Source organism: Coturnix japonica, chromosome 2 (genome assembly GCF_054131305.1).
Source record: "Coturnix japonica strain WE chromosome 2, WE-NBRP24, whole genome shotgun sequence".
NCBI classification, from domain to species: domain Eukaryota; kingdom Metazoa; phylum Chordata; class Aves; order Galliformes; family Phasianidae; genus Coturnix; species Coturnix japonica.
In genome coordinates, this window is record NC_140664.1 from 75,279,801 (window position 1) to 75,304,762 (window position 24,962).

The window sequence follows — 24,962 nt, forward strand, 5'->3', positions numbered from 1 at the left end:
AACAAACACCTTTGAGCAGGACGGGTGCAGTAACCTCTTCATTCTGCTACACTCAGAAATTGGATGTGCACCAAATGAACATGGTGACCCTTGTGGTCAAACCCTGGTTGATTCTATGCACTCTTAATCCAAGATAAAAGTTTTTGTAGTTCAGGTCAAAATAAAGATGAAATTCAAAAGGATGTTTTCCACCCAAACACTGCAATTTGTGCACATTTAAAAACTCTGAGAAAGGCATAATGAAAATGCATGTGTATGCATATCTTTAAAAACAATTTAATTTAATGGACAATTTGAAAAGATTCAAGTAAAGATACAGCACCTCCAATAGAGGGAAAAAGACAAGGTGAGCAAAATAAACACATAGGTGGGCAAGTAAATATTCAAGGAGCATTGCCATGTTAATCATAAATTCATTTTCCATTCCCATGGTGTTTCTCTATGTCCTCACGTTTGTGTCAGACTAAATTAATTTAAAGGTAAACAGAATAGAATCCGTTTGACTTCATCCCCTCTGTTGCCTGTGAAATACAGAAGACCTTGTTCTCTTAGCTTGAGGCTATGTTTGGTTCAGAGCAACAGTGTAACTGAGAAGCGAATCTTTTTTCCACCTGCCACCATTCCCACTTACTATGCAACAGTTCACAGACTAGTTTTCATATAAGTGCTGTTGATTCTTTTGGGAGAAATATAAACTAGAAAAGGTGATTCTGATGCACAGAACATGCTTCAGCACCAAGGGAATAAGGGGCCAAGAGCAAAACAGCTCTGATCAGTTTCAACACATGTTGTGGCATGGATATTTGATCCTAAGAAGCTCTACTAAATCTAGTCCAAGAAAAATTGCTGCACAACATAATGCACTGGGGTAAGGGCCACAGCACCAGCTCTTTCACTCTACTGATTTTCTCCTATTGAGCCACATTTCTCATGTAGACATTCCCTAATTCAGTGACTGAAACTAGATATAGCGAGTACCAGTTTTGCACAGCTAATCATACTACATGTGAACAATCACTTTGTTAACCTAGAAATTGTCCCGTGTACAAATGAGACTTAAATGAGCATCTAAAAATGGATTAGATGTGGGCTGACTACTGTCTTCTTGTCCAGCCAGCTACAGTAGACAATTGAGCTCTAGCGTGACTTCCATGATAGCTTTGAGCAGATGCCTGATACAGCCCAAGGCCTGCTAACAGAGTCAGCCCACCAGGGTGCCTTCTGGCACTCAGAACCAGCAGGAAGAGTTCACACTGAACCATCACTTCACAGCCTGAAGCCACTGTGCTTCCAAACCAGCACTGAGGGCCTGATAGCCTCAACCTCCCTCTGAGGAAGCAGTCTGTGCAGTGAAGTTTCGTACATACTATCTGCAGTCAGGTAAATGTCTAAAAAAATGCCAGCAGTCCCTTCATACTGACAGCCTAACAAAGACAATTGTGTATTCTCAACCCTATTTCTAAAACCTAACAGTGTTAAAACAAACATGGTGACTTTTCCCTCTTCCAAGCTTTATTTTGATGAAAGGCTGCTCATTCTTTTAGGATTCCTGGACACAAGTCATGCAAGAGCTAACTTTGCGGCTATTTGCAGCACTCAATTGATAATTAAGACCCTTAGGGAATAGTAAAGTTCTAGTCCACATAAAGTTCTAGTTCTGCAGACATTTCTAATGAAGTTGCCTATGAAAATGCATGTATTCTGATCAAGCTCATAATTTACCATTAACCTGAATACTGATAGTCATCCACAACCTTTACACAGACTATAGACAAAAATCATTACCACAATCTTATCAAAGTAAATGGTTTGAGAATCATGGCAGTGGCATATGCCACACCCGGGCTGCACAGGAAATTCCTCAAATGGCACATTAGGAAGTTTCATGCCTCGCAATAACATTCAACAAACAGAGTATCACTGTATAAGTAACTCCTCAATGGTCCCTTGAAAAATACCATTCATAGACATGAATAGCACAGGTCTCAAACTTGGCATAAGCAGTACTGTCCCAAAGAAAAAAGAACGGAGAAAACTGAAATGTATATTGGTAGTTTTCTGAAAACAGAAAATTCACTTAAAGATGATCATGTTTTGGGATGTGACAATTTGGGAAAACACAATAATAAATTCAAGCTATCTCACAGTAAGAGCTTCAACAACTTGACTATAATTGACTTAAAGGAAAATGCCAATAGAAATACTGTCACGCATCTGGAAGAATAACATAGAGTAGCAGATGAAACATTCATCATAAAATATCAAGGCAGCAGATACAAGCTACCAAAGCAGGAGAAGCAGAACTTTCAACAGCGCTCAATTACAAAGACTCTGCAAATGCAAATGACTGACAAATATTAAAAAATAGCGTCTTACTGAGAGGTGTCACAGCACAAATGGACTGCAAACATTTGTCGTGCCTAAGTAAACTTTTGCAACAGGAGCTATAGCAAGGAAAAGCAAGAAAAAGAAAAGCACAAGACGGCTGAAGAGGGAACTTAGTATGCTGCATTTGACTTATCAAATCCTTAATTCTACTTTTACAGACCAGAATCAAATAAGGCTTTCCAGCAGCCTCCTACTTGTAGAAGGGACAGTGAGGAGCCTGCTGTTGTAGATCACTTGACAAACTTCAGTAAGAAGGCACATCAGGCCTCAGGCAGGCTCTCAGAATCTTACTTGGTAGCTTGGCTTTTATTTGTTTTATTTATTATTTCTTGGTATTATTTAGTATTTATTTCCTCTTGGAGGTCCTGAGGTGCTTACATTAAATAAAGTTGACTAGAGACAGCTTTCTTTGGAGTCACTGGATATGAGAAGACAGAACATTCACACATCTTACTCATATTACCAGACTTCTCTCACCCTTGACATGTAAGATTACAGATAAACAGGGAGTAAAAGTTTATTTCCACAAGACACAATTCAAGCATCTGGATACAAGACTACAACCACATTTTTGTTTCCAAACACAAAAAACACACTAAACAGTTCCAGGCCATATTTAAGATCAACATTCCTTGCTGGCTTTCTCTGTATTCCTTTCCTGTTTCAACATCTCCTAGATGAATGAGCTGTAGGAGCACAGTTCCCAGTCTCTCTGCCTGTTAACATGACATCACTCAGTACTTGATCTAACCTTGTCTCAAAAAGATGGTGATAAAAAAAATTTCCTCTAATTAGTCAGCCTCAATGCTGTACAGATGTCTATTAGATCTTATGCTGTTACTCTCTGGGATTTATTAGTACATGATCTGGTTTTCCTTGGAAAGTAGGAAACGGGCATTTCTCTGTTTTAGGTGTCATGTCTCTCCATATCTGCCCAGCTTTTGGTATAAACCCAAATTCTTGTTTCTTATTTAATACCACTGTGGCTTCTGTGATTCCACTCTCTTTTCCACTGTCTTTTGGAACAGAGTTATGGGATACACATAAAGATATACAGACAGTAGCTATTACTGGTAACTCTGCCTGGCAAAGATTCTTACAAGCTGCAAGGTTTTAATGTTTATTTGTAACAACAAGTAAGTTTTATGATGTTCCTACAATGTGTACTTTTTTTAAGTAATTAAAAAAGGAGTTTATCATCTTCAGCTCATTATTTACTTTTTACTTGGCCTGCACATGGCACATTTGGAGGACAAGCTTTCCAATAATGTATTTGTTCAAATCACTTCTTTAATTCACCAATATTTATAACTTTAAGGAGTGTCCTAAACCTTACCTTTTCATCCTTTAAACATGCCAATCAGACATAAAACACAGTTGATTTTCATTAATATTTTTAAACACACAACTCTTCCTGGTTTTATTTATATGAAATTATATTTCTAATAATTATGATTTTTTTTCTGAAAAGTATCACTGCTTTTTCACAATGAATACTTTCTAATATTAAAAAACTTTTAATTCACTGTTACACACTATGGGTCCTGAATCAAAGGGACTGAATCCTCTTAGAAGGATTATCTTCTATTGTCTTATGATAACACACACTGTCTTAAGCTCCATAATTTGTTGATTCTATCCACTTCACTGTTCATATATGCATGAAAAAAATGACAGTAGAAATTAAACTGAATATGCAGACATGAGGTAATTAAACAAGCCGTCTAATCTTAAAATTCCCCATTGTGGCAATGGCAACAGAAACAGCAGGAAAAATGTTTTAGGGTTGGACAGTGGCATATAAGATCTAAAAACCTTTAGAAAAGCCTTAGGTAAAAAAAGGAAAAATATGCTCCGTTTCCAGAAAGAGGTAACAAAAAGGAGAAGGTTAGCCCAAACATTTGTTATTTTTACTCATATTTTTCCCAGGGCACACCATCTTAAAACTGGTTCTAGTACGAAGGAGCCATTGTACTCTTGATTATAAAAAGTACTATGTATAAGCGTTTTGAGGTGGCATTGCAAATAAAGAAACCTATGCTATTTGTTCTGGTGATTTTACCAGTGTTCTTTGTAGTCTGTGTTTAAGCCTTTTCCTAAACTAAACCATGGCTAAAATTTTATTTTAGCCAGAAATGACACGGCACTAATATTTGTGAAGTTCAGTCTTAAGACACCAAGACATTAAGAGTTACTTTCCAGAGCACAAATATCCTTCTCTACTTACATTCAAGTGCCCCACTCTTAGAGACATCACATAAAATGATCTGTCATTATTCTTTTATTACTACAAAAATATTTGCAAGAGAAATACTACAAGCTGTGTTGCAAAGGAAGAAGATATTTTTCTACATTTTCCACCAGAAATAGATCCTGTGTTGGCTTCTGGTACCTCCTCACTTACTCATTCCACTCACTTCTAAGATAATGCTCAATCCGTTTAAAAGAGTAGTTCTTGGGAAAAAAGGAAAATAAATGTTCTAATGTCTCTCTCACACCATGTCCCCTTCAGTCTCTTCTTATTCTTCAGTTGTTCCTTATTGCTTTCCCCCTTTTTGTCCCTGTCTGATGCTGCTATTTGCAAGGCCTTCCCTAATCCCACATCATAGCTTGCTGTCCAAATAATGCCTTGAAGATTATTTTCCTCATCATTTTACACCATAACAGCACATTAAGCTCTTACTAATTTCTCTAGTTTTCACACTGAAGTAAAGCACTCTGCAGAAGAATTCTCTCTCTATTAAAAATAAACTAATTAAAAGTATAGTATTTAGTTTTTACCTATGCAACTGCTTGTGGTAAAGCGAGTGCTTGCAAACAGTCTGAAGTATTTAAAGTTACCCCCAAATCTTTATTTCTGCATTAGTTGTGTGCATAGTATTTACAAACAGATCTAAAATTATTATTTTTTCATTGTACAGGTTCTAGAGAAGAAGTGACTGACTCACCTCTTTGTTTATGAAATAGAGGAATTCAATAATGGAACAGTGGAGAGTAAAGACCTAGGCATGTAATACAAACTGGCATTTATTTTACCCTTCAGTGTGACTTTTCATATTTAAAAAGGATTTAAATATGCTTTCTAAATATGAACATTTTTCAATTTAGAGCTGCTTTTATCATATGACATTTTTGTTTCTTTCCCCTTTCTCCACTGAGAAAAAAAAAAAAAGTTCAAACTAATGGCACAAAAAAGTAAAAATTTACATGAAAATTTTACAGTTTAACATCAGTGTTATTTACAGATTGCCTACACTGAGAAATATTCATCGTAGGGCAGAGACAACAGGGGGGGAGTTATAATTCCCCAAGTTACCAACTCATAAAACACTTTTTCTGCACAATTCCTGTCAGTTTCATTGCACAAACAAGTTCTCAAATTCAGGAAATGCTTAGGCAAGATTTAGCATGTTGGTCTTCCAGATTTCTAAACTTGGTAATCTCTGCCTGTATAAAATAGAAATAATTTATCTAGAAGCAAGCCATCCAATTCCAGGAATATGGCATTATCCTTTTGTCATAGAACAGTTACAGTAATGCTGAAATAAAGAATTTTATTTCATGTTCTTTCAGTTCTAATTGGAAGGATAGATGAGATTTGCTTTCTCCCTACATATTTGTCTTGATTCCTAGCATTATGACTGCATAATTACATTGCATCCAAAGATTTTATGCTGTAAAATCTTTGCAAAAAGAATCTGCTTCTATAAATGGCAAGATGTTTTGAAAATCTTTTGAATTTGGGATCTTCTATAAAAGTAGGTATTTTTCTCTATTCTAGGTGCTGATAATGAATCTAGTTATCTGTTGGCAATAACTAGTATCTCCTCACTAAGAAAAACAGCTAATAGGAATAGCTTTTGAAACATACCTTTAAAAGAGATGCTTTGCAGATTAAAGATCTCTCACAATAGTTTTTGGTATCATTTCAAATTCTTTAGCACAGTTTTAGAGTGCAGTTAGTTCTACTCAGAACAAAACTTAAGTCTTATCTCTACAGCTACTCAAAAATTAAACTAAATGAATAGATATAATCATTACAATAGTGATACCGAGAGCAGAATCAAATCTCCGAGACAAAAGCAGAGTTTAGATGCAATCAAAAGCACTAATTAATTTCTCAAGGAATTTCCAGGAAACTATGACCAAACTGCTGTACTTTGTCATAAGTCTGCATGCACCAGCCTTTGATATTTTGGCAGTAGATACACCCACTTTTAAATCATGACCTGAAAGTTGTATTTTTCCACTTTGAGAGATATTAGCCATACCATCGACATGAGAAATACCTTCTGGATCTGAAACAGCACAAACCAATTTAGTTAAATTCTCTCTAGTAATTCCTTCAACATTTTTTATTAGTGTTTTATTTTAAAAATGCATTTATTAAAAAAATGCATATAGGGAATGTAAGCCCTGTCCCAACAGATGAGGTTTTAAGAAAATGTAGCTGTGTTCTCATAATTATAATCCACAAGAACAAACACCTCTATTCTGTTGAATTTAGAACAGCTTAGCTCAGTTACTGTGAAGAATGTACCTGGTCCCTTCCCTTTCCAGGATGTATTAATGTAGTGCATACAAATTAAATTTGTAGATGGATCTGCTACAACTAAATATGCTGCTCAGAGACATGATTTAGCAGGGAATTGTTAGAGTTAGGATACTATGGTTAGCCTGAGGTTGGACTTGATGATCTTTGAGGTTTTTTCCAACCTGAGTAATTCTATGATTCTATGATATATTTTTAAAAAGTTTTGTTTGGTCTGATCTGGTTTATTGTGGAATCATATGCCCACATGATGGCAGGGAGAAAAGCCAGGAAATAAAAAGTTAGCATAGAAACAGCAATGGTGAGTTATTTTTCTGAAATATGAGTTATGGAGAAAATTGTTGCAGTTTGGAAGCAGCATTGTTTATAAAGGGTTGTCATAAGAACAAAGGAAATTTAACCCAGAGTCCCATATCTCCATTATTCCAGTTCTAAGAAGATACCTGAAAGAATGCATTACTTTTGGAGACTAAATGCTGAATTTATATACATGAAAGTAACTACAAATTGTATAAAAGTTTGAAGATAATTCTATGCGTGCTCAAGATTTTTTAAAGAAAATTAATTACATTTTCGAGAACACTGGGAAGGATATGAATTAAACCTTTCAGTTCCTTGCTTGCATATGTTTATCTTTTACTCCTAGTTTATGAATAGTCATAAACTACAAGAGGACATCATCATGTTTTGGAAAGTCCATCTCCTTCAAATGCTTTTCTACATGCAGTCTTTAGCCCTTTGCCTTAAAACATGACTCTTTTCCCAGTAATCAAGCACAATGAGATGTCTAAACAAATGATTAGGTCTTGGCCTCTTCTTCTATGTACTCCTAACCCGACTGCCTATTTGAAGAAGTCTTGCTTTCTAACAGCTAAGACAGAGGATAGGTAAAAATGAATCCATCTTAATCTACAAAAGGAAATTTTAAACTCCAGACCTTTGCAGATGCATGTATCAGTACTCTCCATTAACACAAAAAGCGTTAGATCAAAGGTTTTATTTTCATTCTGTATGCATACCGTCATTTTAAGTTGTCATCTAACATTTAGAAATAATTATTCAAAGGCCAGACTGGAATATTTATTCAAGTCCTCTGTTCAAAAAAAAACAAACCAAAAAACAAAAAGCAAAAGCAACAAACTATGCATAACTGCTTCAAAAGTAGAAAAGCATTTAACCTTTAAGTCAAGTGTTAAGAAAAAATTGGTATTCAGATGCCAATTTCTGAATGAACTGATTCTTCTTGACACTTCCAGAACTCTGTGACATCTTACCAGAGTGAGAAGAAAAGGAAGCAAAACAGACTAGAGGATAAATCCACTGATGAATGTGAAATTTTAATTTCAGTTCCCACTACATATGAAGAGCAATTATTGTTTTCAAAAGGCAATCTGTTGATTTCTATTTCTTCTAAAGGATTTTACATGCATCTATGAGATGTACCTTAGAGATGCTCTGCTAACTGTACCTCAACCTATTGCAGGAGATTATATATAGAGGGAGAGAGGGAGAGAGGGAGAGAGGGAGAGAGGGAGAGAGGGAGAGAGGGAGAGAGGGAGAGAGGGAGAGAGGGAGAGAGGGAGAGAGGGAGAGAGGGAGAGAGGGAGAGAGGGAGAGAGGGAGAGAGGGAGAGAGGGAGAGAGGGAGAGAGGGAGAGAGGGAGAGAGGGAGAGATATTTACTACCTACCACTCTACCACTCACTTTATGACAGAATATGAAAAAGATACACTTCTGTAAACCACCTACAGTTAATGTACACATTCATTTTGCTCCCGCCCCTCTTTATTTTTTAATTTTTTGAACTTAACATGATGGGAGTGAGAGGAAATGTAACTCTTCTTCTGCCATTAACCTTAATACAACTGTTTTAGTCTACCTCCTTGCATCCTAAAATGCTGCTGCATAAGTTGTGCAGGCTGACTCTTACACCTTCACAGCTTTCCAAGTGCCAGTATCCTGTCTAGATCAAGGTATCCAGTTTGCAGTCTACATCACCATTCCTCCCCTGAAAGAAAAATAAAAATAAATAAATCAGATTCACTGGGGTTTTCTTTTCACTTAAAGGGTTTTTCCAAAGCAAAATATGTTTACAATGAAGTGTTTACTACTATTTTTTCTTAGATGAGATCATCAGGTTGGATAAGAGGTAGGACTTTGATAATATGATGAATAGTCCTTCCACATCATCAAGTACACTTACTAACATTTGGAGCTAACAATGTTGAATAGATTATAATATGAAGGAGGATAATATATGTATTCTTATGATAGGGAGGAAGGAAATACAGAAGTCAAAATACTGTCACAAACTAGGGAAGTCATTCCAACAAACTGCAATAAGTTGTAACTTAAAAAAAAATTAAAATAAATTTTAAAATATTAAAAGCTGTAACCAAATTAAGATAAAATTAGGAGAAACAATATGGAAGTTACTGATTATGGAAGTCTGATTTCTAGTATTATTTACCATTTTAAAAACACTTAATTGAAAACACTTCTGTTTCTGCATATTGGTGGAGAGGATTTACTTTGCACTATGCAACTATACAACAAAGATAATCACAGCAATTTAATTTGAATGAAGGAGACTGGAGCCAATTCCAGAGAGTGAAAATGAGAATAACTGAAATTAATGAAAACTTCTTCAAGGGGCTTCTTTTTTGGACCCCTCATATTTTGCTTGGATTGCTGTGTTGAGCCACTCTTTGTGTAAAAATGAGTCCTTTGCTGAAGCAAGCTTTAAGTCTCACAGTCTCTAGATAGAACCCCATGAGTACAGGTGACCTGTTTGCTTTTGTCTCATATTTTTTCTCTAACCATTTTAGCTAATGTAGCTAGAACCAATGGCACTGCTGCTCTCCCACATAAAAATCTAAAGAACATCTTTTGTACTTCCCAGCATCATCAGATCCCTCTTGTTTAATCAACTCATCACAAATATGAAAACTTTGATTCTGAGGACCAGACTTTTGTCCAAAGTGGAAAACCACAAAATGAGTTAATAAACATTTTGAAGTTTACTTGAATGCCTCAAGCATGGCACAGTACAAACCCAAATGCTGTACAAATCACATGTGCAGTACTCTACATCTCTCTTTTCTTTAAGGTCAGATGATCAGAAATGACAAGATGGTCAGAAATTTATGACTGTTTCCAAGGAGGGAACAACTAAACAGACTGACTCCTCAGTCTGGGAAAGAGATGAAAGAGATTAAGAGGCACGTGAAATGATGAATAAGAACATGAAAAGGAAACGTTTCCTGTATTTCCGATAAGATGGGGAGCAGGGAGGAAGGCAGGGGGCATCTTGTGGAAAAAAAAAAAAATAATTAAGCTATATAAAGCTATAGAACACTGCCACATTGCATTGTAGATTGCAAACCTACAAACAATAGATCCGTTATATATTACTAATCGCCAAACACAAATTCTACTTGAGGAAACATTTCAGTTACTGTTTACCATTATGAGAAGGGTATGTGAAAGGAAGAATCACTTTAGTGCAGTCTTATTATTCTTTACGCATCCACCACAGGTATTTCAAGATGAGACACTACCTAGGTGGATCTTTGCTTAGAGTTCCTCTTGCATCAAATGCCACTCAGTGCTTTTCAGAAGGAGAAAGACAAGGCGATAAAGAAGCTTAGTGAAAAAGCCAAGGTAATCAGCAAGTCAAGCACCTGAACTGTACTAGTACCCCCTATGTTCTGTGTGATTCAGACCAGTGACAGTTTAGAGTCAGTATTACAGAGGCAGCTTTGAAAATACAACTGACAAATGTAACCAATACATGTTACTTAAAGTAACTCAAAGCACTTTGCTTTAATGTAACTCAAAACCTCATTAACAAGAGTTGACAGAATGGCCTCCTCTCTGAACCCCTAAATTCCTCACTCATTTTAGATGATACCAAATCAGAAGATTATGGGATTCCTATATATGGGATACTAAACAGGCATCCTGCCTACCTACTCCACATAGGAATCTGGAGAGATGGAATTCTCAATGCATTCTGGGAGAAATAATGTCATCAATAAGATCTTGGTTCATTTGGTATTGTAAATAATATATTGAAATCCTTAAAATACAACACTGAAGATGATATGCCACAGTGGCAAAACGTAAGTTGATGTATCAGAAGTCAGGTCACCACTCCCAACAAGGAAATCAAAAGCTTAAACTACACACATATGCACATAAAACACCCCAAGAAACAAGAAAAACCATCCCACCATCTTCAAAAAAGTCCACTCCATTTTACTTCCAGAAAACTAAGTCCTGCCATCTTCTGTGATCCTCTTCCCTGCCCCAAGCTCAAACAAATTCCATCTATGTGAATTTGCATGCCCTCAAGCAAGTTGATATTCAGGCAATCACATAGCTAGGATGCCAGTGCCAGAACCACATGATAATGGAAGAGCCTTTTCTTCAGAATTAAAACAACAGAAAATATTTCTATAAACATGTTTTAAATCCCAGAATAACTGATACTGCTGTGCATTAAAAACACAAAGCACTCTTCTCTCAGCATGGCTACTAGCAAGCACCTCTTTAAGTAGTCCCTGCTCTTTGGACATCTATAAAGTCTTCTCTTGCACAGAATTTGGCACAGTTTTTTATACTATACAAAGAACCAGCTTGGGAAACAGATCCACCTTAACAACGTCCCTGTAAATAAAATGAGCATTTTCAACTTTAGGCTTGTTTCAGGTACCATTTTGTGGCGTTAGCACAAAAGCTTCACCATACACGTGGATACGACAGAGCACACACTTTCCCACTTTCTATGGCAGCAATGCTAACCTATGCCAACACAACATTAATTTCAGCGGTGGTGCTGTGAAATAGAATGTCAGTCTACCGATGAGGCGCAATGTTGCAGATAAACGTAATTCCTCATGAGAGGCAGCGCTGACCTCCTCTCTAGTGATAGCCACAGGACCAGAGGCACAAAGCCACGTGGTGGGAGGCCCAGGTTGGGGATTAGGAAAAGGTTCCTCACCAGAGGTAAAATTGCAACAGGCTCCGCTGCAATGGGCACAGCCCCGGGCTGCCGGAGTTCAAGCGTTTGGGCTATGGTCTCAGACAGGGTTTCAATATGAGGGGTCCTGTGTGGAACCGGGAGTAGGATACAGTGGTTCTCGTAGGTCCCTTCCAACTCAATGTACTCTGAGATCACCGAAACAGGCAGATACAGTTTCACTATTACCCTTTTCCAACCCTTCGTATTAGTTACAGGGATTTTGCAGCACTTGACGAATCAGTTTAATTACTTTATTCGACAGAAAGCCAGCCATTCTGTGAAATAACAGGGTTATTTTTCCTCTATTCTTTCTTTCAGCCGACAGCAGGCTTTTTTTTCTTTTCTTTTCTTTTTTTTTTTTAATTACTTCGATGACAAAAACAAAACAGAAAAGTCCTCCTCAAAAAGAATAGCTACATACATCTCAGAAACCTTGCGTTTGGGTTTTATGGCCTTTTCTAGCATTAGATACAGTTTCCATTAAACATGGCTCTTCCCTGCAATTGCAAGCTCTCTCATCTTGATATGATTTGACAAACTCAACGACTATAAGCAGAAATGGCACCACTCCGTGATAATCAATCACAACCATTCTTGCGCCGTTACCAAAACGTCTAAAGACTTCTTGTAGTGGGTCATAGAACACTGTGTTCCACTGTCACAATGTATTTTTTCTTACAGCCTGTTTTTAATCTTCCCTCTTCTCTTCCTTCCCTCTCTGCCATCAATTGCCTCCCAATAGCTGAGCCTATTAAAGATAAGCTGAACTCTAAAGTATCGCAATACTCCTACACATTCAGCAAAGCCTTAGGAAAGGTCATTTAACAAAGTCATCCACTCGTTTTCTGGATTTCTTACAAGGGAAGTTTCAAAACAACCACTCAGGTACTTCTGCAACAGACCCTTGGTACAGTGCTGGGGTTCATCTGATCTCAGAGAGGATTCGGGGACGTCTTACCCCCCATCCCACCGCTCGGTTGAAAACTCACCTTTTTTCTGAGTTGCCTCCCCAAGAGATCCAGCAGCACTAACACGACAGGAAACTGCAGCTTCAGATGGCTCGAAAGGGAAACCACAAAGATCTACCTACACTCAGCTCAGCCTGAAAGCTGCAACAGAACTGCACCTTGAACCCCCACCTCCTTTTGTTTGGATACACTGGTCCAGCCCTGGGTAATTGAGAACCTTTTCAAACCACGAGTCTCCTGACTCATGAGTCATCCTGCACTTGTCTGGGTAGTTAACTCCACCCTCGCGTTTTTGAATTACCTGAATGAGTTTGGTGTTGCCTTCTTTTGTTGGTTTATCTTTGTAAGCATTAGCGATCAGAAGAGACTAACCATCACATAAGGAGAATAAGAGAGAAACCAAACCACACCGAATAGAAAGCCAGGTTTAAAAGAGAAAATAAATCTATGTTTCAGATGGTACAAACGCACTAAACCAGAGTTCAGATACCTCAACTCTCTTTTCAACTAAGCTCAACTTTCTTCTTTAATATATCTCCTTCCCCCTTCATCCGTCCACTCAGCAAATTAACTCAGAGTTGCTCCCTCTTTCTTTCCTGCCTGCTTTAATTCTCTCTGCCACCAAAATGGAAATGAATCAGATCAATTTAGTGAGAGCTGCTTCCTCCACCTTAGTTCTATGTTTTTTTTGCTCACTGGCCTCAACTGTATCTGCACCTTCCAAATATTCCACTTTCTGTTCTGTTTCCCCTCTTCATTATAACCTGGGTATAAAAACTTTATTATTCAGCTTGCTCTGTTATTCCTTCCCTGATATACAACATAGGAAAGGTAATGTGAGTGAATAAAGGTGAAGGTGTGGGAGCAGCAAAAGGGACTTGATGGGGGGGATAAAAACAAACCCCAAACCAGCGAACAACACTAAAACCACTACAGATTTGGATCCTGACTTAAATAAAGGTTTTCTGTTTCTCTTGACTTTTACATTTTAACAGTATCTGCATCTGACATTATATCAAAAGGCTCATTTTCATTGATAGGTACTGCTAAGCTGGAATGATAAATGCCATCTTTAACTAAACCTGGCAGATGTTACCAGACTGGACGATGATACATTATTCACATTTATTACTGTAATGATAAAGGTGTGAAAGTATTTAACTGACTTGGTATACAGTCCAGCAGTGCACCATTCTTAATTCTAAAAGATTTAAGGAAAATATGCTAAATTATAGGAAGGTACTTAATGCTGACATGATTTTTTTTCTTTTTTTAATCAACAAAAACTCAGCTACAACATAGAAAATTTACCTATTTTAGTCTATTATTTAAGTAAGATGAGGTTATACACATGAATACTTTAGTTTTATTTATTTAACACGATTTTGTTAGAAACTGTTTTGACAAAATCATCAGTAGTGGGGAACTGTAGGTTTGGTTTGGTTTGTTTTTAACTATGTACATCAAGATTTTGGAAGTTAAATATCTCGACTCCTATCATACCTATTATTTTATTTAGACAGGAATAGGTGACATTGATTTCTGAAGTCCAGAATGTTTTCTTAGCTTCCCATACATTAATTAATTGATACCACTGAAGAAACCTTAATAATGAGGTATCTCTCTGCTTTATAATAAAGTTTGCTACCATTTTACTTCGAGGAAGGAATTGCTTATGAAAAACTGAAGCTTACTCAAGCTCAGGCTGTGACTGATTCAGTGACACAATTCTCCAGCAGCAAAATATGCAGTGTTTTATATTTTTTTCTATAATAAAAAAGAGATTCTTTTTAATTCCTCAGATTTAGCTTTCAGACATCTACTTTCTTAAGTGATACCTTGTCTGTTATACGTTACAGAAGAACAAGACGTTAGAGTAGAAAACACCGGCTAAATTAAACCAAATTCTAATCTCAGAACAAAAAACCACCAGTTCAGCCAATTTTTTAGACTAGTAGTGAGGATTTGCTAATGTGCAACAGCTGGGGACAGCTATTTGAATGTAGGAAATGAGCAGCTTAATTAAGGAAGTATGTTGAGGAACATGAAGAGTCCTAAGTACAGTATGTGAGGATTCATTCAGATAACCATTTTCAGGCCTGGGAATCACTATGCTCTCTTGCATGTACCAATACATGTATGTCTCTATAAATGCTTCCGTCCTGAAACTCACATACATATATTTTCAAGCACCAAAAATAAACTATTATTTGAATTTAAATTCTTAATTTTTTAAAAAATAAATCAGTCTGAAAGACTGTTTGAAAATACATTTTCCTCACAAGTAGATGTTGCAGGATTGGCTTTGACTTCTTTCAGAAAACAAGGGAATATCCTACCACTTAGCAAGGCACCAGTATTTACTTTACTCTCAATGGTTTGCAAAGCACTCTCCTTAGCGGTAGATCCAGATACAATGGAAATAACAACAGTATATGTTTTTGTATTTAGCGTGAAATTAGTGTGAGAGCAAAGGGTCAAAGTTAAATCCATTCATGTTTAACCAGCAAGCATTGCATTTAGTGGTGTGGTTCAATCACACCAACACAGCTTGCAAGATACTTGACTGCACACAACCAGTAATTAATCAAAATCAGCAGAAACTGATAGTACTTTTATACCAGAGGCATTCTAAAAAAAATGCTCAGCTTGGCACCTGCCAAGCAACTTGAAAACTTGCTGTTAAGTGCTTAGTTACACAGTTGTTCTACGAAGTCTTAAAATACAATAAAAGAAGGAAGGAGAGGGTAGGGAGGACAAGAGAACAGAAGGTAACAATAAAGCAGTACATTCTGTGAGACAGCATCATCTGAAAGACAGCTCGCCATCCCTCGCTGTGCTCGTTCTCAAGGTGGCAGAGCTGATGATATTTTTTAATAAGGGCTCAAGGAAATAACTTTTGGGAGTAGTGATTCAAGCAGAAGGGAAGAAGGAACAGTGTGAAAGGAGCCAAGAAAAAAGAAAGTGAGGATTAGGTTAGAACAAAAGATGCAAAGGTTGTATGTAGAAAATACAGTACAACAGTAGCTTCATAAAAAATGACAAGATGTTTGTAGCACTGTATGCAATGACAAATTTCCAAGAGACTTGGAGTTGAGAGTGAGAATAAAATGGCCAAATAGAAAAGTAGGAAACATGCTGTGAATTAATACTATTATTCTGCAGGGCTAAAGTACCTTAAGCAGAGATGTTAAGATGGCTGCATGGCTGATGCTCAGAAGCACCCTGATTTTAGAAACTATGTCCTAACTCATGGCCAAACTCAGTCAGGGCTCAAAGAAGGGTGGGAATGTGCTTAAGACCCAGTGAAGACCATGCCAAGGAGACATGATCAGATTACAGGTTACACCTGGACTTCACAGAGGTCAATCCAAAACTCAAGATACGGGTGACTTCAATATATGCTTAAAAGGATTTTAAGCAATACTGAACAAATTAAATTAGGGAAAAGACTTATCTGAGAAACAGTACTCTACACCAATAGCTTGTTTTTTTCCTCAGGTTGAACAAGAATTATTCCCCCAGTGGAACAGACAACACTATCACTGTGTTTAAGTACTGCCTTCCAGAAAGACATTGCTGATCTCATGAAAAAAGTTGGGTATTTTGGAATATCTTTATGATGACGCAATATACGCTTCTGAACACCTCCTAGCCCCACCAGCCACTCATAATGTCTGAACTCAGTGGAAAACATTCATACACGTTAACTCACTTGCCTTGCAGTACAGTCCTCACAGAGATTCCCAGCCTAAGGATGTAGTGCAACATACAGCAGGTGTAAACAGGGAGATTCAGAACTATATTTCACTGATCTTTCCTATCATCTGGTGCTGACAGAAATTTGGATAGCTTCCATTAATCTTTAGTGCCCTTTTTATTTTACTACGAAGATCACAGGGAGTGAAATGGCAGGGCCTCTTGAGCAATATTCTTACAGAGCACCCAAGTGCATTTTGAAAACAAGGCGTTTTTAGGGTTTCTCTGATTCAAAGACACCTTGGAAGATTACAAGCAAACAAATCGTTAAAGACAAAACAACTACACAAAGAAAGGAAGTTTCCTTGGGAAGGAAATGGAGGAGTAAGATTCAGAAGCCTCATAAAGCATCTGACTGAGCCTCCAGGATAAAACAATTTTTATACCTCTGAAAAATAGAAGAATCCTGCAAGTAATCTTTCACCACCTCTTCACATTATATCTGTTACCACTGGGACCTAGATTGCCTTTCTTTGCAAGGATATCTAAACTCAAGGGCAGAATTTAAAGAGGTACTAAATGCTAGCAGTGAAAAAGTAATCGTCTTCTAAGATGTGCCCTTAGATGAGGTCGCTGACCTGCCTTGGATAGCACCGCAATTACAAAGCGCAGTTTATTTCTTTTGAAAGCTGAATAGGAGGGTATGAAAGAGCTTCTTCAACACTTTGTTTTCCATGGGAAAAAAAAATAAAATCAGAAAAATATGGGAGAAGATGACAACACAAAGGCCAGTTACAGCCAAATGTTCACGCTGAGAATTTGCTACAGTGTGAATGAACAGAAGCCATTTAACAGCAACTTGCAGGAAAAATATTATGACCTGCTCTCTGTTCATATTTACTTTCTTCCCTTCAAGAATCTTTATAAAAATAAGAGACATTTTTTCTTCAAGCTCCCTTTTATTCCAGTCACTGTTGCACAGGCATCGCTGTTTCACAGCTGCACATTGTACTTATTCAGGTAACTAATTCTACTAAGAAGCAGATGAAGGTAATATTTACATTTTAGCTGAATTTCTAGACCTGCTTAACATTCAGCCATAAAAACAGATGAGCCAGCATAATGGAAGAGAGCACACTGGAAAATAACAACAACAACCACCAAATGTCTCCACCCCACACATCATTCTTGCTGCAGTACCGTCTAACTACAGCCTAACACTCGGACAGAGAAACACTAGTTTGCTCTCAGCAGGGTTGAAGAATAAAAGCCAACATCACTCCCATATAAAACCCCCAAAGAACCTGATGATCCCTTTCCCCAGCAGTTTTCCAAAGACTAGCAAAGCATAAAGGGAATTAAAAGATTGCCTGGCATCTTCTGGGGGCTAGCAGCTCATCCCCCCATAGACAGGCATTCTGAACCTCAGAAGAGCAGCAGGGTTTTGTGAATAGCTTAGCCTGCAGAGCTGTTCTAAGATAGCCTTCAAAAGCAGGTTTCGGTTGCTGTTCTGTACAAGTGCATCAAGCAGGCAAAGTGCTGCGTGGCTGCTGCCAGTTTATCATCCCTACATATCAACTTGACCTTGCTCATACTGGCGCATTCCAAATCAGTTCTTTCTGTTGCCTTGTTTCTCACACCAGGGAAGTCTTTGGACATACATTCGTTCACAACAAAAGATGACAAAAGCATGCAACCAAAACATTAACAATTCTCTATGTGTGTATTTCTAGACAATTGTTTGGGGCACTTATAAAACAGATTATTTTTGGATGTACCCACATGCTGAACTGAGTCACATGCATCATTTATGGTTGTTTGAGAATTGCCTGCTCGTGTCAGAAGCTGTCAAGGTATTCAAAGTCTACAAGGTACAAACCAGAAGGTACCTAAGTCCAAAACACATGCAGTTCATTTGAAGTTTGGCATAACCAGGATATGTCTCAGAAACACTTGCATTCTGTGTTCTTGGGAATATGGGAAGAAAAATGTACACAAAGATAGCTGTGAACTATAGGGCTGTTTATGTAAAGCAGGACTCTCTGAAGAGGTCAGAGGCTTCAGGGTGGGAAGTTATTAAAATGAAAAATTCCTCCCTCAGGGATGGCAACAGTTTATATTATTTTGTTGGGAAGATGTGCAGTGGTGCGCTCCTATCAATGCCTGAGGTTTAAACCTTTCCATCAGTAGGGGAAGGGCTTTCAGTTAGATTTTGATCATGACACCTTAAAATCCACCAAAGCAGAAAACATCCAGTTGTATAAGACTGACCAGTGGTCAAACAATTGCCAAAATGAGCAGCTGAAAGAAACTGTTAGAGAAGTGGAAAAGATTACGAATTGGCAAAAATCCTCCCATTATATTTCCATGTATCTGCTAAAAAAATACCTCCCAAAATAGGAGATTTTACAGTTAGAAGTGCAGAGAACAAGCACTGCTGCAGCTGACAGTGAATACACTGAATTTATGTGCAGATTAGCACTATGAAACAGGAGAAAAAAAAAAAAAAGAAAAAAAAAAAGAGTAGTCTACTGCCTAATGTTACTGTCAGAACTCTCCAAAGTGTTATTACCACGACTACAAAGATACCTTTCTCTTTTCATACAGTTGGTTTTAAATTGCCCAGCCCAATTATAAAATCTTGTGCTTTTAACAAAGTAGGCACCAGAGGGAGACCTGCACTTTAGTTCAAAATGCCGGCAGGAGCTGTTCAAAAGTGGACAATCAAAGCCTTTTGGCCAATGTATGCTAAGTGGCTCTGGGTGAAATTGTGGCTAATAGGACCACTCAGAAAGCAACTGGTGTCGGGCAGTTTTCTCTTTCTAAACGGTCCAGTAGACTTCAAAGAGTTCCATGAAGAAGAGCAGGTTCCCAAATCTCAGGCTGTATATAAGCACACCTCAACCAGTTTGGCCATACCTGTAAAAGACCTGCTCTTTGCTACCCATGTCCTCAGTCTATCACCACATCCTGCTGACATTAACCACTTCTCAAATCTTCTGGCTGAGCTGCATATATAAGAACTACCTAAACATGTCAGTCAAAATAAGCCAGATCAGCTTAAGCAATTTAAATAACAAATCTTTCCTAACATGGCTCAATTTGACCGAATTGGATTAGGGAGAGCTCTCACGAGTGGCTCAGCTAGCGGACCAGGGAGACAAGTGACACCAGGCAGAGGGCAGTGATGAAGTGTGGGTTGTTCTTCTGGTGCCATGACTACAGCTGAATTAGGATTGTAAATATATATGTATATATATGTGTGTGTGTATTTATATAGTGAGTGGGTTACTTTTTTTTAAGCCAGGCAAGAGACTAGAAGAAATACTCTATGGACATGAAAAACACTGTTCTTTTAAAGACAGGTACTCAGTTCAGGTGGGGAGAGCCAACAACTTCCAGAAAATACATATGATCCCAGTAGGTCTTACTACCCAGAAAATTGATGCTCTGCATACAGAGTCAAGCAGACTAACCGGAATTCACACAGCCAGTTAAAGAAAAACAAAATCATTTCTATGAGAGGTAGGTCTGTTGGTGTGGTAACAACTACCAATTCAATACTTATACAACTGGATACAAGGTTTGCAATGATGCTAATAGCAACAGGGAACTGATGGGAACAAAGGAAAGCTATAAGTACTGTTTGTCCTTATTAGAAGTGCTCCCCCTACTTCAGATTTTTCTAATTTTCCAAAAATTGGAAAACATATCAACTCCTTGTATACAATCCAAATTAAGAAAAATATTGAACAGCAAAGAATTAGGAGCAACTTCTGGAAGAAAACCAAAATTTGACCCTGCTCTCTTTTGTGAGAAAACAATGGACAGACTCAGCAAATTAATTTCTAGAACATTTGTTTTTCTAATATCCAGATTTAGCATTTGGACTTAACGTTTTGGTTTTAAGTAGATGTAAGATGTAGTTTTTAACTAACAAATTCATTCTTGACAGCTACAAACAAACAAACAAACAAAAATCAACCAAACAAAAACCCAATGCTGGTATTTCAAATACAAAGATATTAGAATTTTAATATAATTTAGCATGCTACTTTAAAAGGTATTCCATTATAAGGAAGTTATTAAAATAACAATACATTTAAAGCTCCCCAATAATGTCAGGCTTTTTGAGTTGTATCACTTACAAAATTAGCATCAGCCTCTGAAACTCAGCAGATTGAACTGTCCCAGGGGTTGAACCATCCCAAGGATGGTCTTCCATAGCTACTTAAAGCAGTCCTCGTGCAGCTACCAAAACTTACAGGGCAGGTGCTCATTGAGCAAATTCAGCCTTAAACAAACAACATAAAATAAATAGGGGAGGAGGTGAAGAGGAGGAGAATTTTCAGATTCCTGAACTTTCTAAGCTGATTCTGCATGAAATGCTATGAGCATTGAGTTTCTAGTGGGAACACCCAGCTGAGGAGGTGGTGGGAAGGCAAGATATCAACATGCTTTGCAATATATGGGTATCTCTCGTGGCTGAGACTGAGGATAAACAGGAGAAGCTAAACATGCTGGTAATACGTGGGTTTTTTTGCTCACAGCTTTTGCTTCCTTCCTGGGAGCACCAAAGGGGGAAGCACTGCTTTCCACTGAAACAGTAGACTAGCTGTGCGCCTTCTAGTTCTCTTTTAATTACTACCACAAACAGTTTTCTTCCACGAACACAGGATACATGATCGACCCTTTGCACAAATTAGATATAAAGGAAGAGAATTATGAACTCATAGGCAACCATAAATCTGGCATTTCCTCAATCTAGAGTGTTTGAATTCGTGATGTAAATAACAGTCTTTTTACAATGTGGTATAAATTCTCTAAAGAAAAGAACAGATGCTCAGATGCAGCCTTTGCCCCAGAGAGCTCCTACTTCCAAGGGTGCAAGAGTTTTATCAGATTTTTTAACCACACACGAACAAGGGACTAACCTAAATAGGGTTTGTTTACATGTACATTATTTGTCACACAAAAAAAATAACCATCTAAAAATTTGGTGGGAACTGAATTGGCAATGGGTTTTGTTTGTTTGTTTGTTTGTTTTCTGTGGCAACATAAACATCGCAAGTTGACTGTATTACAGAGCAGACTTGGTATTGTTTCTATTACATTGTATCACTTTATTTTGTTTAGAATATCAATCAAATAATATTTCCAAAACCATCAAACTATATGTATTCAAAAAGATGATGAGCTACCAAAACTTGCACTAACATAAGGAACATTAAAAACCTTTTTATGCTTCTACTACACTTCTTAGTTACACTTCTTAGTTCACTTCCATGAACAATATTCAAAGGTAGTTCGGTCTGTTCTTAACCTGCTCGTAAGCAATAAGATAGGTGCCATAAAATTTAGTATATCATGCTTACTTTCTTTTTTTTTAGCACACATTTACATGGGTGCAGAGAAGTGGTAGAGAGAAGATGGAAAACATCAGGCCTGCCCAAATTTCATCATTTAGAAATATACAGCAACTATACTTACGAGTTGCAACAGAGACAAGAAATCAGATTCACACAGCTTTGCACTATATGCAGTTCATAGTTTCTCCTATTTGGGTCATGCCTTCCTAAAATGGGTAAAAAAATAAAACCACATTACAAGGAAGAGCATGGTAATTACAGAGGTAAGAGGCTTGTTTTCTTCCCAAAGGACGCATTACACACCTACGTAGACACACACTAAGCATAAACTTTATAGAATGTTCGAAATAGATCACATAGAACTTTACATAAACAACTCAAAATCTCAAAAAACACATCACAAAATAACAGTCGGAGACCGTAACAAAGAACTACCTGGATGTTTATTTCTAAATATACACATTTCTAAATGATGCATAGTTTTGAGGTTAGATTACCAACATACACTAAAGCTATGATCATCATAGGTCCTGAAAACAGTATGTCATCCATTCAAATATTTTTCAGTCCAGTCATAGAATGGCTTGGGTTGGAAGGAGCCTTAAAGAACATTGAGCTCCAACTTCCTGCTGTGGGCAGGGTTGCCACTCATTATATCTTAATTACGTTACAAACAAATCTTGTGAATTGAAGAATTTTAATTTGCAAAAATGCAATTCAGACACAATTTTAGTTCTAGAAAGCACTGAAGGAACCTAGAAGTTCATCACAGTTAGCAAAATCACTATCCAGAATAGAAGAAAGATCAATTCATCTTAAAAATATTACATCCTGAATTCAGGAAATCAAACAACAGATTTTCTGATGAACATTCTGGAAGCTCAAATCAAGTACCTGAAAGAATCTAGACAAGCTGAAAAGCTACACTTTGACCTCAAACAGTGCTTTAAAACTGCATTTTAAGCCACAGAGGTGTTTATGAAAAAGCTTCTGGAAAACTTTGACACTCAAGGAAAGTAGCATTTAATAAGTTAGCATCTTATTCCTTGACCATAACATCCTCCATTCCATATATAAGTCCAGGTTTTGCCCCCAGTTACTCTAATGCAATAATACTTCTGGAATTCAACAAAACAGAATGTGGCAGACACTGAAAACAAGAGACAAAAATTTATCCATGAACTGTTACAGAAAACACAGAAATTACACAAAATAAACAACACCAAAAAAAGAAAAAGCAATCTAAAAGACTTGTGACATATTCACCTCTACATTCATCAAGGAAGAAGGTCTATTTAACTTTTTTAATATTGTTTGTAAAATAAATGGAAGACTGAGCTCAAAAGCTGTGACACAGTTAAAAATAGTTTTATGGCTTGAGCTCTTCTATTCACAGTGTTGTACATGAAGAATTATTCTCCTGGTCAAAATATTTGCCTTTTCAATGAGCTGAACTTTCAGGTCATCTGTTAACAATGTAGATTCTTTCCTGTCTAGAAGAACCTCATTGTCCTCTCCTTTAACAAATAGCAGAGTATTGTTCCCAGCTGGTTGCTAATTCACATAATTATCATGTTGAAATCCTTCAAAATGGTAGGCAGAAGTACGTACTGCTTAGTTTGTGATATATTTTTATTTAATAAATCTCATAATTTATTTCCTTGTGTATTTATTTTGTGTATTTAAAGTGACCATTTTGCCCTCTTCTCACCACCCCAGCCACGCCTTTCCTTTCTTTTTTCAACCTTCCCTTTGTAAATAAATGGACATATATTAAAGCTGAGTTCAGGGCAGCTCTGATGCTGAAACAACTCTGCCATATTTTGTAGATGACTCTCACAGACTTAGCCAAGTGATGAGAGTGCAGTTTGCCTTCCTGTATAATATCACTCCATCATTCCTGCATCAGATCATCTTATTCTGCCTGAGCTAGAGGCATCTCTTTGCAAAGATTCACAGTTTTTGTCACTTGCATATTCAGAACATCCTTAAATAAATTCATCTGATAGATAACTGCCTTCAGTTTTAAATTTATTCTGTTTCTAAAAGAGATACACCTGAGATCAGCCTTCAGATGCCATATTTTGCAACATCATTGTCTACTACGGTAAAGGTAAAGGTAATGGCTCTTTCTGAAATGTTTGGCACTATATATGGACTTGCAGGCTATCAGTTACCTCCTAAACTTAGTAGACTGGACTCTAGGCTCTTACTAAATACATCACGGTTTGTTCACATATTTCTTTCAAGGATTTTAGTTGTCCTTTAGGTATTTTTCTGAATCTTTTCTGAGTTTAACAAGCGCACTTCTGTATCTTAGCCTCAAACAGGATACATAATTTTCTAATGTTATCTCACTAGAAACATACAGCAAAATAAAAGTACACCTCATATCAATTGAGATCCCTCATATCCATACCAAAGAACTACAGAGTGCATTTTAGCTACTGCATCTTATCTGTGAAGAATTAGCACTTTCTGAAGTACTGCTTGCCAGCCTACATGTATGATCTTACTGTCTAGACAGATAAATTTAGCTTTATTAACATATGTTAAAATGATCTCCATTAACTAAGTAGAGACCATCCTTCACAGTTATCAATCCACCAATTTTTGCAGGTATGCATTTTACCGGAAATTATATTCCACTTCCCCCTTGATCATTATCTAAGTCCTCAAAGCAATGGGCTGTGAAAAATCTCTATAAAATCCAACACAAGTGTCCTTCATTTATTACTGCTCTATGATCTGTTCATTAACCAGTTTGAGTACGGTGCTCTGTTTTGGGTCCCTCACTACAAGACAGGCATCAAGGCCCAGATGCACATCCAGAGAAAGGCAATGAAACTGGCAAAGGGTCTGGAGCACAAATATTGTGGAGAGCAGCTGAGGGAATTGGGATTGTTTGGTTTGGAGAAGAGGAGGCTGAGAGGAGACCTACCTGAAGGGAGGTGGGGGTCA

The 24,962-nt window shown here is 37.3% G+C and overlaps 1 protein-coding gene across 5 annotated transcripts in view; it reads right to left on the minus strand.

The window, feature by feature from the left end:
* Positions 1–24,962, minus strand: part of CDYL (chromodomain Y like) — a 100,672-nt gene that overhangs the window by 58,945 nt on the left and 16,765 nt on the right. The window contains exons 2-3 of one of the 5 annotated variants that reach the window (XM_015854619.2): positions 22,123–22,207; positions 8,819–8,947 (exon numbers count right to left, since the gene is read on the minus strand). The exons of 1 other annotated variant lie outside the window; for it this stretch is intronic. The gene's annotated coding sequence lies outside the window, so the exon portion shown is untranslated. The remainder of the gene's footprint in view (positions 1–8,818; positions 8,948–22,122; positions 22,208–24,962) is intronic. 3 more of the 5 variants (XM_015854623.2, XM_015854620.2, XM_015854622.2) reach the window with 3 other exon arrangements.